Genomic DNA, 19,024 nt, shown 5'->3' with positions numbered 1-19,024 from the left:
GATTAGATAGGGCACACCTACATTTTGGTGGGTAATCTCCTTTACTTAAAGTCAGTTGATTGTAGGTGTTAACATCTACAGAATACCTTAACAGCAATGTCTAGATTAGTACTTGATTAAATGAGTACTGTAGCTTCGCTAAATTGACACATATAACTAGACATTATGGATACATACTATGAGCATGACTTAGCACTGTTCTTGTTGAGTTTGATCGCCTGGCTAAGGTAGTATTTTTCAGGCTGATGAAATGTTTCCATTGTGTGTAGCTCACACTTAAGGGGTGGGGATTTATGTTTCTCCTCTTTTCAAGGGTAAAATATTTACATAAATTACTTGAAATTTTACAAGAGAGGTGTAATCCCTTCCCCATTTGCTTTTTGATCCAATCATTTATTTATATCAATATGGACTTCATATTTTGGGTTATAATCCAATGCTACTTTATCTTGTCACTCAAATTGTTCTAGCTTTGGTTGTTGAGAGCTCCCTCAGTTGACTCCTGTGTCCCTTTAACATACCTTCAAAAATATGGGTTTGGGTTATTTATTTATTTATTTATTTTGGACAACAGCCTCACTCTAGAACTACAAGATGCTTCAGATTGACCTAATATTTTTCCAACCTGTCCTTGGATCAGCCATTTCTCCAAGGAATGCTGGTTCTATTTATTGGAGAGTGTTATTAGAAACCGAGATCTGGGTTCTAGTTCACTTATTGCTACAGGAGTGTGATTTTTTTTCTAGGTCCTCTCAACTGACAGAGTGAGGAAACGTATATGTACATAAAAATCTGTGTGTATACACACATTTATAAATATTTGTGTATGTAACCACCTGTATGTATATTAAGTTAAATATGAGTTCATACTGATGTTTCCAACTCTAATCCCTTAACACATGGATCACTGTAGTTTCCTCTTCTTGCTTATCTGTGAAGTTCTGGTCTGAGTGAGAAATCTGTCACTATCTACCAGACATTTATGTAATTGTTCAGTTTCGTTACACATGTATAGCTCTATCAGAATTATTAACCAGTACCAATGTGGGAAACAACTTTATCAACTAGAGCAGAGTACATCTGTACATTCCCTTTGATTTTTAGTTGTATATACTGTGTTTATTTTAAAGTTAGGTCAGGACCTTTTACACCCACCCTCTGCAGTAAGGTCATTTCATGCGTTTGTAATACAGCTAGCTTCTGCTGTCACCGTTTTCATTCCTTCCTGTGATGTTTTGATGTGTAAGTGATTTTATTTCTGTCATTTGTTTTGTAATATTATGTGGGTTTTGACCGATGCATAATGCCATATACCCACCATTACAGCGTCACATAAAGTAGTTTTACTGCCTTAAAAAAATACCCTAAGCTCTACCTAATACCTGTGCTCTACTCTATCTGACTTAGCCTTATCCACCCCACACCTCTGGTAATCACTGTCATTTGTACTAGTTTCTATTCTATTGCCTTTTACTGAAGCTCAAATATTTGGAATTAGACTGTATACAGCTGTTTGCAAATGTCTTCTTTTAGCAATGAATGTTTTGGGTTCATCATGTCTTTTCACATAAGTTGATAATTCTTTTATTGCTGAATAGTATCCCATTTTAAAAGCTGTAACACAGTATCTTATTGATTATCATATTCAAGTAATCTTTTTCATAAAAAAACAGAGTGTTGTAGCTACGTATTAGGAGTGGCTGCTCATCTGCATGAAATTGTCTGATGCCTTTCAAAACATTAAAATTTGAATGGGTATGAGATCTTCATGAGCACAAACTTTTACTCCCAATGCTGTTACAATACATGCTGATAATATTTACTGCGTATAGTTCATCAATTCTAAAATGCACATTTTTTATATTGTAACATTTCAAAAATTCTGATAACTTGTAATAACCTCATATAGTCACTTTGGGGTGGCACTTAGGGGTGGCACTTTGAGATGCAAATGGCGTTTTTGTTAGGCATATACAAATTTGGTCACAATTCTTCGTCATTACTTCGATTAAGTGTATGCATTGGTGTTACTGCACATATTGACTTTAAGTGCCATCTCAAATATCTTCAAAATAATTACACACTAATTGATCAGTTAAAAGTTTTTGAGTTGAATATAAGGAAAGTCACAGTTTAGAGAAGAGATGTATGAATTTGATATTAATGCAAAAATTTTAATTGTTGGAAAAATTACAATTTTTCTCTGCTTTTACTTTTTTTTTGCACCTAGTAAGAAAGTCCTTTATGTTATCAAAGAAAGGACAAAACCCTAAGGTAGAGGACTAAAATGTATTAATTATTTATTTATCACAGATTTTTGTGCACAAATATTGTCTGTCACACTCAAAAGAATGCAAATGAAAGTATGAGAAACTGCCATAAAAATCTTGGAATAGCTGAAATTAATTTCAAAGCAAACGAGAAGCTGGGGTGATGGATTGTCACTTAGGATTATCATTAAAGCATTATGTCACAGTTTAATTGACAGTCTTTGGCTCCCATACTTAATAATAGATAAAATAATGGTGTATTTTACAATCCTTAAAATCTTATATTTAATAACATACGGTATTTATGATGTACTCTGCTCTGTGGTTTATGTATTCAGTATCATTTAAGCTTTGCTGTTACCCTATGAGGCCGGTTTTATTGTCCTTGTTAAGAAATGATGTCACTTAGAAAAAATATGTAGCTTGCCTGAGATCATAAATCTAATAATTCGTAGAGCTTTGACTTGAGTTTTGCTGTTACATTCCATTATAGTTCTTCAACCCTTTCTTGGTTTCATGGTTACTGAGAAGTTTGAAATCAGCTGATTTTTTTTTTTAAATTTACATTTTAGTTAACAGTGCAATATGGTTTCAGGAGTAGAATTCAGTGATTCATCACTTACAATACCCAGTGCTCATCACAAGTGCCCTCCTTAATACCTATCACCCATCTAGCCCATCTCCCACCCACCTCTCTCTGTCAACCCTCAATTTGTTCTCTTACCATTAAGAGTCTTTTGTGGTTTGTTTCCCTCTCTTCTGCACCCCACCCCCACTTCCCATATGTTCATCTGTTTTGTGTCTTAAATTCCACATATGAATTGTGGATTATATCTTAATCCTGCTTGCCTCCTTTTCCACCCCTTTTCTCATGGAGGTATCCATTAAAATGATATCTAAAGTTTTAAAATTATGGGAATGGGAAAGAATGTATAATATCGGAAGAAATTTAGGGCAACCAAATAGAATTTCAGAGTTTTTTTTAAGTAGATGTAATGGGAGAAAGGACTGTACTAGAGATGTCATTGAGAACCAATTTTAATTTCACTCCTGAGAAGTACATAAGAAAATATATTGTACTCCATTATCACTGACAGCATGGTAAATTCTAGACTTGTGTAGCAAGGTTTTAATCAGACAAATGTGGGATAGGAGGAACAATACTCCTATGTCCTATGTGGTAGAATAATATAAAGCTTGAGGATATTGCAGAAAATTACATCTACAATATACAGAACATAAAGTTTGTCATGATATGAAGAAAAAGATTAACATCACAGAAATAAAAAGAACTAAGGAAGCTGTGCAAGACAGGGAATATAATGTCCAGTATATTTTTCAAGAAAAGAAAGCACGTCTTTTCCATTGAGAGTAGGCCATTATTATGGAGAACATTCTTGGCCTGTTTCAGAATACTTACTCTTCCTCTCCTCTTGCCAGAGCCATGAAGAAACTGGCTGAAAATGATACAGTTAAATCAATGGAGATATTGATATTATTTGAGCAATAATAGAATTAAAAGAGATGCATACTTTCCAAAATATATCAATATCAAGATGGAAACATTTAATGTAAAAATTGAAATCTTAAATAGCAATAAATACTGGTAATATTATGTGATCTCTTAAGCAAGGAATACCTTATATATAGGAATTAAACCAAAGAGAGAACTCACAATTAAAAATGATTCATCATCATTTCATCAATATGAAAGATTTAAAAATTAATTTGAAAAGAAAGGTATTCAATAAACTAAGAAATAGATTTTTATAATACCTATAATAGACGAATGGATTCAACTTTTAAAAAGACAAGCTTCCTCTCATCCTATCGTAAGGCTAACACTTCATAAAAAAATGAACAAAGAGTGTGAATAAATAATTCATACCCCCCAGAAGGAAATAGAAGTGTCCAGTCAGTATACTACAATTTTTCAACCTGTCCCAATAATTCTTATCCTTGAAACTTACCGTAAAGAAATAACAGAATTGTTTGTAATGAGACATGTTCAAGTTTTGTTTTGTTTTGTTTTTTTTTGTTTTGTTTTGTGTTTCATTTGTTTGGTTTTTTACTATGAATTCCAGGAGTTCTTTTTCTCAGTCAAAAGAGGTGAGGTTAATATTAACATGTGTAAGAACTCCACAGGATAATTATTTAAAGAAGTTGCGTGGATAAAATAACAGGTTTTATATACTTGCACAAAAGAATGGATGGCGATACTATTTTGCTCCAAATCATTGTATCATGATACAGTGGTTGAAAACTGGAACGTAACTATCTAGATAGGAACTTGATTAAAAAATTTACCATAGAAAACTAAGTACTCATCTTATTTTTTTGTAATATTGTTGATAAATAAAGTGTGTTGGGGGAACAGGTAACAAAGATAAAGTTATCTCAGAGTTCTAAGAAGCAGAAGTCATTCACAATTCTATTTCCAATAAGTGAGCCATAAGTTTTAATGTAATTGTCTCATGGAGTGCTATGATATGTGATCACCCCTGCATTCTCTCTCCCTCTTTTCCTTCCATCTTTCTTTGTCCTCTCCCTTTCTCATTCTCTGTATGTGTATCTTTTTCTCTATCACACACATTGTCTGTCTCTCTGTCCCTCTTGTTCTCTCCCACTTCCCCCAAATTTTATACTATATGTGTATTACTTGAGTTCAAAGAAAAATAATTAAACGTTACCAAAGAATGGCCAGGAGTTGTCTAGGCTTCTTTCCCCCACCTCAGAAGAGCTTCTGTTTTGCTGCTTAATACATCTTGGTGGTGTTTCTCTTCCAGTTCTGGTTTCTTTCTCAGGGTCCCCATGATTTTAGGTAGGATCTCTGCCTTAGTTTCTGTTTGATTTCATCTTTTTGTTCTTTCCCTCTGTTTTTGCATTTTTTCTTCTGCATTATTCATTTTGTTTCAGCAATATCTGCTTTAAAAGTTTTTTAATTCTTTTATTTAATTCCAATATATCACCAGATAGCGTTATATTAATTTCAGGTGTACAATATACTGATTCACCAATTCTGTACATTGCTCAGTGCTCATCATGATTATTGTAGTCTTTAATTCTCTTTTTCACCCATGCTGCCCACCCCCCATTCCCTCTGGTACCATCAGTTTCTTCTCTGTAGTTAAGAATATGTTTCCTAAGGGGTGCGTGGGTGGCTCAGTAGGTTAAGTGGCCTACTTCAGCTCAGGTCATGATCTCACCGCTTTTGAGTTCAAGCCCCACGTTGGGCTCTGTGCTGACACCTCAGATCCCGGAACCTGCTTCGGATTCTGTGTCTCCCTCTCTCTCTGCCCCTCCCCTGCTCACTTGCTCTCGCTCTCTCTCTCTCTCAAAAATAAACATTAAAAAAAAGAATATGTTTCTTGGTTTGTCTCTTTTTCTTTTGCTCATTTGTTTTGTTTCTTAAATTCTACATGAGTAAAATCGTATAGTATTTGTTTTTCTCTGACTTCTTTTGCTTAGCATTATGCCTTCTAGATTCACCCATGTTGTTGCAAGTGGCAAGAAGTCATTCTTTTTTTGTGGCTGAGTAATATTTTATTGCATATATGCACCACATCATCTTTATTCATTCATCTTTTGATAGACACTTGGGTTGCTTCCATATCTTGGCTTTTATAAATAATGCTGCAATAAACACAGGGTGCACACATCTTTTCAAATTAGTGTATTGATATTTTTTGGTAAATGCTCAGTAGTGAAATTCTTGGAACATAAAGTAATTCTATTTTTAATTTTTTAGGAACCTTTGTACTGTTTTCCACAGTGGTTGCACCAATTTGGATTCCCACTAACAGTGCCACGAGGGTTTTTTCTCTGTCCTCTTGTTTCAATTTTAACCATTCTGACAGGTGTGAAATGATAGCTGATTATGATTTTGATTTGCATTTTCTTGACGCTTAGTGATGTTGAATGTCTTCTGCCCATTTGTAATTGGATTATTTGGGTTTTTTTTTAAACCAGGGAAGAGGGGTTATGTTCCCACTACCCATGGCTATCTGCAGATTTAATGCCATCTCTATCAAAAGACCTACAATGTGTCATATAAATAGACAAAACAATCCTAAAATTTATATGGAACTTCAAAAAACCCAAACAGCCAAAGCAATCTTGAAAAAGAAGAACAAGATGGGAGCTATCATAATCCCAGACTTCAAGATAAACTACAAAAGCTGCAAATCAAAACAGTATGGTACTGGCACAAAAATAGATATGTATCAATGAAACAGATAAGGGAGCCCAGAAATAAACCCACAGTGTTATGGTCAATAAATCTATGGCAAACAAGGCAAAAAAAAAAAAAGGCAATGGGGATAAAGACAGTCTCTTCAACAAATGGTGCTGAGAAAACTGGACAGCTACATGCAAAAGAATGAAATCTAGACCACTTTCTTACATTATATGCAAAAACAGACTCAAAATGGATTGAAGACCTTAATGTGAGACCTGAAACCATAAAAATCCTAGAAGACAACATAGGCAGTATTTTGTTAACATTGGTTATAGAAACATTTTTCTAGACATGTCTCCTCAGACAAGGTAAACAAAAGCAAAATTAAACACTTGGGACTACACCAAAATAAAAAGATATAAGATGGTAAAGGAAACCATCAATAGAATAGAAAGAACCCACCAAATGGGAGAAGATATTTGCAAATGGTATATCTGATAAGGGGTTAATACCTAAAATATATAAAGAATTAACTCAATACTAAAATAAATAATAATCCAATTAATAAAGGGCAGAAATCAGGAAGACATCTAGCCATTTATCCAAAGAAGACATCTAGATGGCCAAGAGACTCATAAAAAGATGCTCAGCATCACTAATGATCAGGAAAATGCAAATTGAAACCACCACAAGTAATGTTTACTTTTATATTAATATCTTATAAAAGAATTTTAAAGTAATGCTATTCTATGTTTAAATTTTCTTTCACTATTTCAGTGTTTCATAAAATGTGCAAAATGAAAACTAATACAAAAATGAATTCTAGTTCACTATTAATGTTTTTTTTTCCTGAAGGCCCTTTGTTCTCCTAAATTTCACTATATGGTTTCCTTGTAGTGATATCCTCTTATATTTTATTGTGAATATACAACTTTTTAAAAATTTCCTGGTTTTGTAAGAAGTGTGTTTTGTAGATGGTTTCCAGGATGATGTTCCTTTCATTAAGATTTTATAGTATTCTTCTTAAATTCTCGTTATTCAATCATTCTAGTCTAAAATAGATCTTTTCACTTGTAATATTTTAAAATATTATGTTGTTCATCACTTCACCTACCATCCACTCACGTACTCACTTGAGTGCCTTCTTGAGTTCCGCAGTTGTAAGGGAGTTTGACAGTTACCATCCAGGTGGCCAGAAAGCTGCCTTCAGATATGCATATGTTGGGCCAAAGTGAGAGTCTTTTATTTGCTTGGTTCTTGCACATTCCTGGTCAACTCAATATAAGATAGACTAAAATTTTCACAGGTATTTCTGTCCTGGTTTTCAAGAGGTATATGCTTCTCTTGGTGCCAAAATACACTTTAAAAGTCCACATTTTTTATGCCCAATTGTGGTAAGAGCGTTGTGCCACTAAATTGAAGTACGTGAAAAGTACTTACAGAGGGATCTTTTAAGTTTCTTAGAAGAAACATCTTTTAGTAGAGAATGGATGCCTAATTTTCAGGATATAGTTCTCTTAGACTTCATAGTTAAATGCTAGAATGTGTCAGGGTAGGGAGAGCAAGGTTTTCTAATCTTATTTCAGTTGAGCTGGTTTTCTCTGTTTTCAGCAGTTGAGCCTGTCTGGTTCTTTGTTTTGTTTTTGTTTTTGTTTGTTTTTAATTTTTTTTAATGTTTTTTAATTTTTGAGACAGAGCATGAGCAGGGGAGAAGCAGAGAGAGGGGGAGACACAGAATCTGAAGCAGGCTCCAGGCTCTGAGCTGTCTGCACAGAGCCCAACGTGGGGCTTGAACTCACGGAATGTGAGATCATGACCTGAGCCGAAGTCGGACACTTAACCAACTGAGCCACCCAGGCGCCCCCCCACCCCCGCAATCTGGTTCTTTGAACTTATATGTAAACCCCTCCATCCAACCTGGTTTTAATGGAAATTTCCTTAAGAATTTGCTAATAAGTCTATTATAGAGATTCTTGTGATTGCAATATTTAAAAAGTATCTAGTTTTAAAATACATTTTTACAGGTATTTTAATACATTAGAGGGTTTGGAGAAGCTGTATCATGGGGTGTTAAACCCTTTTAAATAGAAATTCTAAGGTCATGAATTTAAATGATTTTTTAACTCTTAAAATGTCACCAAAATAAGGGAATTAGAGGGAGAATTTTCTCTGAAACAAATGAACTTGTCATATTTTTTTTCCTCTTTCCTTTGCCAAGTATGATATCATTTCAGAGTTAGATTTGTTTTCCTTGTCTTCTTGAATTTTTGAACTTTGATATTTCTGTATTTATAACCCTCTAACCCCCTTTTCTTTGAACTCATCTGATGGGTCTTCTAGAAGTCCACACTTGTTAATTTTTAACACAAATGCCGGTGATACTCAATAAGCTCAGTAACAGTAAAAATCATACGTGCCTCAACAATTTTAGACTAATTTTCATGTTTTTCTCTTCTCCTTCCCTCACCTTAAATCTCCTTCATTTCCCTCCACTGGTTTCCCCCACATCTCTCCTTCTACATCAGTGTACTAACCTACATTGGTTATCCTGGTGTTTCTAAGCATCCCAAGTTAGAATCGATTTATTTCAGTTAATTATATTTTATTTCAATTTAGATAGACCTTTCCTAGACAGTGCATCTTCAGTTTGAAAAGTACTAGACATCTTTCAGTTGCTGGTTGGACCAAAAAGAAGTAAAATCAGAACACTTTGAATATTCAGTAATTCCTTCTTTTTCACAAACGTGCATGATAGCACCCTATTTAGAGAGTTGAGAGAAAAGAGACCTGAGTTGAACGCTGGTTCAACCAAAGGGAAATGGCCTCCGTTGTTCTGCTTATTTTCTGGTCTCTTACACTACAGGCCTTAACTGCCTTAAGGAATTCTATCAGTCACCACTTGCTCAACTGGCAGAGTGTACAACAATACTACCATATGCCATGCTAAATAAAATCCTGTGGGGGGTGATGTAAGTGCAAGTAAGAGAGGTTATATTCATGAAAGCATAGCATTTTCTTATCATTTGATAAGTCAATAGACAAGCAAGTCAAAGAAACATGATCAGCTTTTGCTTATTTAATATCTATTCTGTCATCCTTCTCCTGTAACCTGAACAAAAGTTGATCTATACAAGGATCAATGCAGAATTTAACTACTAAATGATCATAGATCTTTGAAAATGTCAACAATATCCAACTCGTTGAGAATTAGGACTTTGCAGCTTTAAGACCATCTCTATTTCTAACAGTTCAGATGAGGTAAAAAAGAGTTCTCTTTAATTTATTCTTAAAGTTTATTTTAAATTCTAAAAAGAACTGCAGTTTTAAGTTTAGCCCTATAGACGATAGGAGACCTATAAATTACCTGTGAATATGTTGCAAGTCCTGGGCCCATGTTCATTCAGGTGTATTCGTTGAGTGGCAAAGACATATCTTAATTTATTCTATCCAACATATAGAATTCTTAGATCCATCAAGAATAGCAATCATAGAAAATTAACTCTTCAAAAGGAAGCTTGAGATAATGCTAATACACTTCTTTGAGTCCATTTTTTCTAGAATTTGTACTTTTAAATGTGTTGATTTCAATCAGTTAACCACATAGCAAAATGCAATATGTATGTGTATATGTAAATATCACAATTGTGGTTCAGAAATTATACTACCTATACACATGAGCAGACAGATACAGACACAGTCACATAGACCCCCCCCCCCCACACACACACACATACTTGGACTTCCATTCATAGAAGGCCATGTAGTTCGTGTGTTCCAATGCTACAAAAAGACTATTTGGTTACCATTGAAATAATGATAGGAAAAAATGATTCATTACTCTAGTATGGACTAACAATTATATTTAAATAATGCTTCTTGTAACTTACTTAAATCCTAGACATAATCCTTCTTGACTGATTTTGAGGAGGAAATTAAAATGGTCTTAGATTTCTAGAAGCAAAGCCTGGGAAAAGGATTGAAGGCATACCTGATTTTAGCTTTGCCACATGTGGGAGGTAGGGGGGCACCTGTTTGTGAAGTAGCTCTCACATGATGGGGTCAGTTCTTCAGGGAAGAAGGCAGCCACAAACCATTAAAAGCCAACACTCATACCATCTGGGAATGGGTGTGTCTGCCACTAAATAGGTCTTGGTGAGATGTTAACAGTATCCACTAAAATTATACATTCTTCACTGAAGTAATCAGACACATTTTGGTATGATTAATACTTTGCTCTCCTTAGTCATTCTTATTTTGCTTAGTATATTCTTATTAATATTTTATTAGCCCAAATATTAGCCTTTCTTAAGCTTTGTTTGCACAGATTACTCAGGTGTAATACTGAAACTAACATAAAGGGACAATAACCAGATAGTTCCACTTATTCCATGACTGCTCTAGGCTTCTATTGTCATTCTAAACACTCTTCACTAAAGCATTATATTTGTAACTTAAAATTTGGCTAGAATGCTATTATATTGATAGTATATGATTACATACTATTATGCCACATGAAATTCATTTACTATTATGTCACTGGGGATTCACTAAAAATAATATTTTAGTGGAGGATCTTTATAAGTTTTAGGTGGGAATTAATTTATTTTAGAAAATCTTGAAAAGACCTTTTAATCAAAGATTAGTTTCTGAAATCTCTCATTCACTCAAGTTGTTTTTAATTCTAAACGTGATAAGAGTTTTTCTCTGGAAGAGTTCAAATCTGGCTCAGCTGGTTAAGCATCTGACTCTTGATTTCAGCTCAGGTCTTGATCTCAGAGTTCCTGAGTTTGAGCCCCATATTGGGCTCTGTGCTGACAGTGTGGAGCCTACTTAAAATTCTCTTGCTTCTTCTCTGCGTGGCTCTCTCTCTCAAAAATAAACTTAAAAAAGAGTTCACGTCTGATACTATTATTTCAGTGGGTTTGGGGTCTGGATTCATTAATGCATTTTGGGTAATGGATGGAGTAAATAATAATTTCTTGGAATAACTCCTTAAAAATTACATGTAGTGATGAAGCTTCTTGGAACTACATAGGAACTTAACTGTTGTGGGTAGGGTAGGTGATGTTTTCAAGTTAACGAATACTTGAGATAAATAAAAATATGGCTTTTTGTACCAAATTCTTTTATTAAGTGATAAAAATCATCAGATAGATATAATAGTAAAAATGAATAATACTAAACATTTAGATAGAAATGCCAAACAATGTTCTGAACCTTTTCAATATATGAGCATATTTCATCCTCACAACAATCCTGTGAAGTATGCCTGATTAATATCCTTACTTTACACATGAGAAAACTGATGCACAGGGTGGTTAAGGGACTTGTTTGAGATGACATAGCAAGTATGGGAGAACCACAATTCAGACACACAATCTGACTTCAGAATTGAGTGCTTGACCACCTTAGTAACGAAACGTTCTCATGAGTAATCTTAATCTTCCTTCCTGAGTGACAATCTCCATACTCACAGGGAGATAGTATTGCTCTTGGTCCTACTGATGTGCTTTGGAAATTACCAGCAAAGAGTTGTCCCTCTAACTCAGCTATGGCTGTTACCCTGAAAACTGCTGTGATGATGATGTCACAGAGGTGCTCTTACTCTTTCCTCTGTTTCTCTCCCTCCCTCTGTCCTTTCTCCTCCCCTTCTTTTTCACTCTTTCTTTACCAAGTACAATGCACTATTAAAAAGAAAATTAACTGGTCAAGGAATTGAAGAAGCTCTAAAATTCTGCAAATCAGAAAATGGGACAAGAAATTTGATACTATGCTTAAGAATATAGTATGGCTTTCATTATTTTATAAATAGTGACTTAAGTATTATGTACTTAGAGTATAAATGTCTTCTATATACCTTTTCACTTGGCTTTCTAGAAGCTAGGTGATGCTGAAAGTAATTGCAGAGTTATAATAAAGATCTCATCTTACAGATGGTTGGACTAGGATTTTGCAACTTAATTTATTGTTACTGTTTTTAGATGTTGTAGATACATATTTTAAAGTAGTACTGATAGTTGATATGTTTGGAGAAATCTCAATTTTTCATTTTATTGAACTAAATTTTATTTTGGAATCTTTAGACATTGTTCCTAGAATGGAGGGAAAATGTGTATTTGTAATATTCAGAATAAAAAATTGGTTGGAATTGTTTTTTCTACTTGCATATATGTATTTTTTTTTATTTTGACATTTTGCTTCTTTTAGAAAGTGAAGAGCACTGTTTTTGGAAAGTGAAGTCTCTTTTGGTGTTTAACTCTCTTTGGAAAGGGAAATTAACAGCTGTAGAGTATTACTCAGACTCAGTCTGATTGTATATCTAGAGATGAAGTCCTACCTTAACTATTTAATTAAAGATTGGGAGAAAATATTTAAGCAGGTGTTAATCAAGTCTTTAAAAAAATATTGCATACCTCTGCCTTCCCAGGTGCAGTTTAAGTTTTCATACCTACTACAAAATAAAGCAGATACTAGATAGATAAAGTCTATTTTGAGGACTGGAAGTGTATTTCTTGGGGTTGAATAATCTTATGATTGCCATCCAACGTATAGTGCTGATTCTTTTTAAAGAAAAAATACATCTTAAGCTCTTCTTTTTTTAAAGCTTTTAAATTCACATTGCATTATTTCTAATTTGATAGACATTCATCTGAATATATATCAAGTGTTTAACTTGGTTAATTTTTGCCACATATACACCAATGCCATATATGTGTACATATATATGTATATACATCCATGAAATTATATATATATGAAATTATATACATATATATATTCATGAAATAATCACTGCAATCAAGATAATAAATATAACCTTATTATTTATAAAATAAGCTTGCAGAATGTACACAAAACAAAGTTGTAGAACTCAGTGATTTATCACAAAGGCAATACTCAGCCACCCGTCTGATCAAAAAATAGAATATTGCCAGCCCCCTGCACCCTATGAATCACTACATTTTATTTCCCTCACAAAAGTAAATCCTAACTTAACTCTTTGGTAATTGATGACAGACTTAAAAACAAAAACAGTCATAAAAACAAAACAGAACAAAACAAACAAAAAACCGAGGAGTCCTCAGTGTGGCACACCATTGAGGAGACACACGCCACAGACTTGTTTCAGGCAAGTCACTAAACAACAAATAAACAACAGCTTCCTGGAGTGGGATCAGAATCTAGGACTATGGGTTTGCTTCTCCTATTTTAGCTTATTCCAAGGTAAAATGCTCTTGGAGGGAATGGCTGGTGAATTACCTCAATTTGGCAAACCGTTGTTTTTTTTCCCTTCTCTCATTCCCTTTCTTCTTTCTTTCCTTTTTTTTTTTTTTCTATTTTACTTCTTTGCTTCACCCATCATTCTGTAATTTCTGAATATTTTGGATACTTTTATTTTTCCCTAAGAACTTACAGTACTATTCCTGTAAGTTAAGGCATCATGGTGTGATTTCACACTACTTATATGTGTATATTCGCCTGGACTACTCATATATGTTAGGAAGACTCATGTATTTGGTGTAAATACCAAAATGTTTACATGTTAACAACAGTTATCTCTACCTAGATGGTGAGTATTGTTGTGTTTCTTCCCTTGAACTCTTCTGTTTTTTTTAATAATGATTCAACAATGCAGTATGGTACTCATTGCTCATCACAATAACTGTGGTCTTAATCCCCTTTACCGATTTCACCCATCCATGCCCCCACCCACTTCCCCTCTGGAAAGCATCAGTTTGTTCTCTGTTTTTAATTCTATTTTTTTTTGTCTTGTTTTCCCCTTTGTTTATTTGTTTCTTAAATTCTACACGTAAGTGAATATTGGCTCTTCTAATAATGAGTATAGAATATCTTAAATGAATTCATTAATTCATTATTTGTATCACAGGATACAAAATTAATATTCAGAAATCTGTTGCATTTGTATACACTAATAATGAAGTCACAGAAAGTCAAATTAAGAAAACAGTCCCATTTACAATGGCATCAAAAATAATAAAATACCTAGGAATAAACTTAACCAAGAAGGTAAAAGTCCTGCATCCCCAAAACTATAAAATGTCAATTAAAGAAGTTGGAGAGGATTCTTCTGTGCCTTTTAAAGTTTTCTGCATGAAATATGTAGACATTCCTGTAAATCTTTTGGGGGAAGACCAATAAATGAAGTTAAATTTTGAGATTGTTCTTAAGACTTAAAAAAAAAATGGTAAAGGATTCCTTCAACTCTGGGATACACCTAACTATATTTTATAATATTGAACAATACAGAATCAGTATTTTTTCAAACACTTTTTTATCTCAAAATGAACTATATTGTACCAAAAATATTTTGCATTAACTTTTAATACCATTGTGATTCAGTGAAAGCTAATCCATATGCTTATGACTGATTTAAATCAAATTATCAAAATAATTTTTAGAACCATCTGATGTTTAAAGAGAAATTTTAGGATTTTAAAAACAAAACAGGTGATTTTATTGCTTTAATGGGCAGGGAAGTCAAAATGTTATGGAAGATTCAGAAATACTGTTGACATTGAACACATGAATTTTTTAAGTCACTAACAGAAAATATTTACTCCCACCTAAAAGGACATAAATGTTTCTCTGCATGAGTAAAGTAAGAGTCTATAATAATAAGGAAACATGAGTAAAAATTTCATATTTCTGCTTTTAAACAATTGCATGCAATGTGTATGATACTTTTGTGAAAAAGGCTTTTTAAAAATTTTACTGTTTGCCAATTTTGCACAAACTTTAATAGCTCTTTAATTCCCCAGTAACTTTTGAAAATCTTCAAATATTATTATCTAAGTTCAGGCTTTGGGGGCACCTGGGTGGCTCAGTTGGTTAAGTATCTGACTTCAGCTCAGGTCATAATCTTACAGTCCATGAGTTCGAGCCCTGCGTTGGGCTCCGTACTGACAGCTCAGAGCCTGCTTCAGATTCTGTGTCTCCCTTTCTCTCTATGCCCCTCCCCTGCCCACATTCTGTCGCTCTCTCTCAAAAATGAAATAAAAACATAAAGAAAAAAACAAATTCAGGCTTTGTATTGTTGGTTTTTAATGTTTCTGGTGGTTTTAATTCTTTGCATCTCTATCACTCTTTCTTAATTTACTATAGTGATCAAGCTAAATTATAAGATTATGCTCCCTGCCCCAGATAACTTGATTCTGAATGTGAAAGTTGCTTTAACACTTACATAAGCATGTGTCTGCAAACACATTCATGTACTTCATGAGTCTGAAAACATGTAAATCACATGGGAAAATATTTGTCAAAACACTTTCAATCAATACATACCTATTTACATCTGGAAGAACGGAAGCCTATGAGCCTGATTCTGTGGAAACAAAGAGGTGTAACTTTGTCAAAACTGCGCTGGCATTTTTTGTAAAACTACATTTACATTCCTTTTGGAAATGCTAACCATCTTGGTGGCATTACCTTCTTTATTACATCTTACGGGTCCATTTTACTGACCACTGGATTTCCTGCCAAGGTTCATTTGACAGGTTTCATTTTGTTTTCCTCACAGTGTTTTTAGTAATTTTAATCTGTGTCTCCTTGACTACTTATTCTTGACTGGAGAGAAGTGAGATGAAAGGTAGAGATTGCCTGTTGGGAACCAGCACTGTCATCACACAACAAATTCCAGACTGGAGATGACAGAGAGGAGGATTCAAGAGAGAAACCACGTATTGTTCAACCAGGATTCATTTGAGAAGGAAAGGAGACACTAAAATATTTAAAAAATGTTATTTTACTAACTCAAGTGAAAAACCAGGAATGTTCTAGGACAGGATGTCTGGCCAACCTACCTAGGGACAAACCGGAGGGGGATAGACAGGGTGAATGGCGGTGGGGAGATTGGTGTCTATTGAAAGAGGAGACTGAGCTAAAAAGATGTAATAAAGGAGATAAAGCAGAGAGAGGAGAAATCTGAGGGTCACAAGAAGATATTCATGAGACTGTATTTAAAATATATAATTAAGAATATATTCAAAGAACTATTAAAAACTATATTTTAATGAATATGTAAATGTATTCCTCATGAAATTTTTTTCATGAAAATATTCTCATACATTTTTATGGATATGTTTTTCTCTTGGGGCAGAGAGAAATTGAGCATTCCCTACAATGCTATTATGAAGACTAATTGAAAAGTGGTCAACTAAAACTTTACAAAAATCTTGAAAAGATGGTGCCACTGTCTCATCCAATAGGGACTGTTGTAATTTATTTTTTAAGTTTATTGGATAAAAGTACATGTGCCTTCAACAAATTAACTTTCAATTAATTTTCTTGTAGTGAATAGGCTTTCCAAGGTTGATCTGGTAATTTTTGAGTCCAGACAAACATACTGAACATAATTAATATTAGGAATCAAAACTCCTAAGATTAAAATTGGGATCGTTTTTAATATTTGGTTATTTTGCAAAATGGGAAAGGGAATACATTTTTGTATGAAATGCTTGGCTTGCTTTACCTCTTTTTTCATTGGCTAATCCAGCGGAAATCCTGGGCAAAGGATTAGCCAAAATGTAGGTAGCGGGGAGGGTAGGAAGAAAATGTAGGAAAAAGTGTGTAGGAAGAAGCTAAAATTGGGCTGGAATTCTCTACTAAGATAGAACAATCAGGTCCTTAACACAAAGTTAGAGTTGTCTTCTGTGTTGTGAATTTAAGCAGTTTAAATATTCCTAGGGACAGAAATATTTTCTTAGCATAACACACAGGTGCAGGTACTGTGCAGCCAAGGAAAAGCATTGGTAAACATTGGAATATCCTTCCAAAGGCATGGTCCAGAGCCAAACTTTCAAACACCCTCAGTGGCTTAAGTTCTTCACACTCAAATAGAGATGGCCTGTTCTTGGTGTAATGAAAGGACAATCTTAAAGTAACCTGAGGAATCTTTGTGCAAAGGCAACAAGGGCTAAAATAATCTTCAGGGGAGTTAGTTAGCTATATTTGTTCAGCAGCAAGACGTTTTTAAATGGAAAGTGTTCTCTGGCTGTTTGTACTGGACAGTGGTGTTTTACATTCCAGTCATCTCATTTAGTCTCATTGGATTGGATTCTCTCTTTTAAGTTAAGAGGTAGTTGGCAGAATGTCTCCTCTGGCATAGAAAAGAAACTTTTTCTATGTTTTCAGACTTCTCAACGCTGTTGTGTTTATGCCAGGTTATGACAATAAAACCTAGAAGCAACAACTTACTTTAGGTTTTTGGTAGATAAAAGAAGTTCACTTTTGCTAAGAGGTCAGGAACCTTATGGCATATTGCCTTGATAATGCATTGTCTCATTTTTTTTACATTCTTATATTCTCTCCCTGGACAGAACTGCACATTCTCAGAACGTGGGCAAATTTTCTCCTTTCTCTCAATATCTAGTGTCCACGACAGTATCCGTGTGCACCCTCTCCTTTTCAAAGCAGAGAAGCACTTTTACTATTCAGATCCATTTTACTAATTCTGAATGTTTAAAAATGTACATTCCCAAGGGATGTATTGTCACAGGAATCATCACCAACATTGTTTCGTTTATGAGACTCCCATTTTGGCATCTATTATATCTGGATAGGGACTGATTTGCTGGTTCTTCCATTTCTGAAATTTTTGCTGTTGACAAGTATTTTAAGAATTTTTTAAGAATCACCTTGCCTTAGGTTTTCCCCTTGGATCCTCACTCATTTTGAATATTTTTCTCCTTTGGTGATATAGTGTTGTTTATATTGAGGCTGTAGTTTCTCTAGTATTTTTCTTCTAGTATTCTCTAGTATCTTTCCTAATTCTTCTGGAAAGCATACAGTTCTGATTCCATGAAATATATATGACTACTTCAAACACTGGTACTGAAAGAGTAATGATTTGACAATGAGAAAGACAAATGTCAGTTAAACATAGTTGCTTTCTGGGTGGGATTCATTCACCTTAAATAGCAAGGAGGCTTTATGTCCGTTCTGATTCAAAACTGCAATGGACTCAGCAAGATCCTATGGGTCCAATCGTGTTACCAGTTAGAATTCCAAATCGAATTTTAAAACCTTGTAAAATTTAAAGAGATACGGTTGTTCTTGAGAGAAAATTGAGTTCTTTAAATTATTATTTAGCTAATGATGTGCTTGTAGAAAATGGAAATATACTATTAGAAAATATTTAATCAGATTAGTTTTCCTTGTAGTGATATAATTCATACAGAACAAGTGAAGTACTCAGGGTATGCTATATAAGGCAAAAAGATAGTAACACTGGCCTGGAGGGGGCTGGATCTCTTCAGTAAAAGTTGCAGGGTAGGAGCTGACAAAATAACTATCCATTCTTGTCAGGACTTACAATCCAGAATGAGCTATGGTGGAGGTCTACAGGAAAGCCTTTTATTGAAACAATTATTCTGGACATGTGGTAAGGCAAAGGAATTGGTATTTGGCAGGCTCAACTGCATTAATTTTGCTCTGGGTGTAAAATATGTTAATTTGCCACTGTCTGGAAGAAATCATGATGAGTCATTCACCAAATTTCTTAGAATCTACTTTGAACACTTCGCAGTATTCATTGCTTTGGCCATTCCTTTTTCTCTTC

General features: G+C 34.2%; 1 long non-coding RNA gene across 1 annotated transcript in view; it reads left to right on the top strand.

Moving 5' to 3' along the window:
- The window catches only part of LOC128316099 (uncharacterized), a 149,084-nt gene that overhangs the window by 14,979 nt on the left and 115,081 nt on the right, over positions 1 to 19,024 (top strand). The window lies entirely within an intron of this gene.

Source organism: Acinonyx jubatus, chromosome A1 (assembly GCF_027475565.1).
Source record: "Acinonyx jubatus isolate Ajub_Pintada_27869175 chromosome A1, VMU_Ajub_asm_v1.0, whole genome shotgun sequence".
Lineage (NCBI taxonomy): Eukaryota > Metazoa > Chordata > Mammalia > Carnivora > Felidae > Acinonyx > Acinonyx jubatus.
This window is presented reverse-complemented; position numbering and strand designations above follow the sequence as displayed.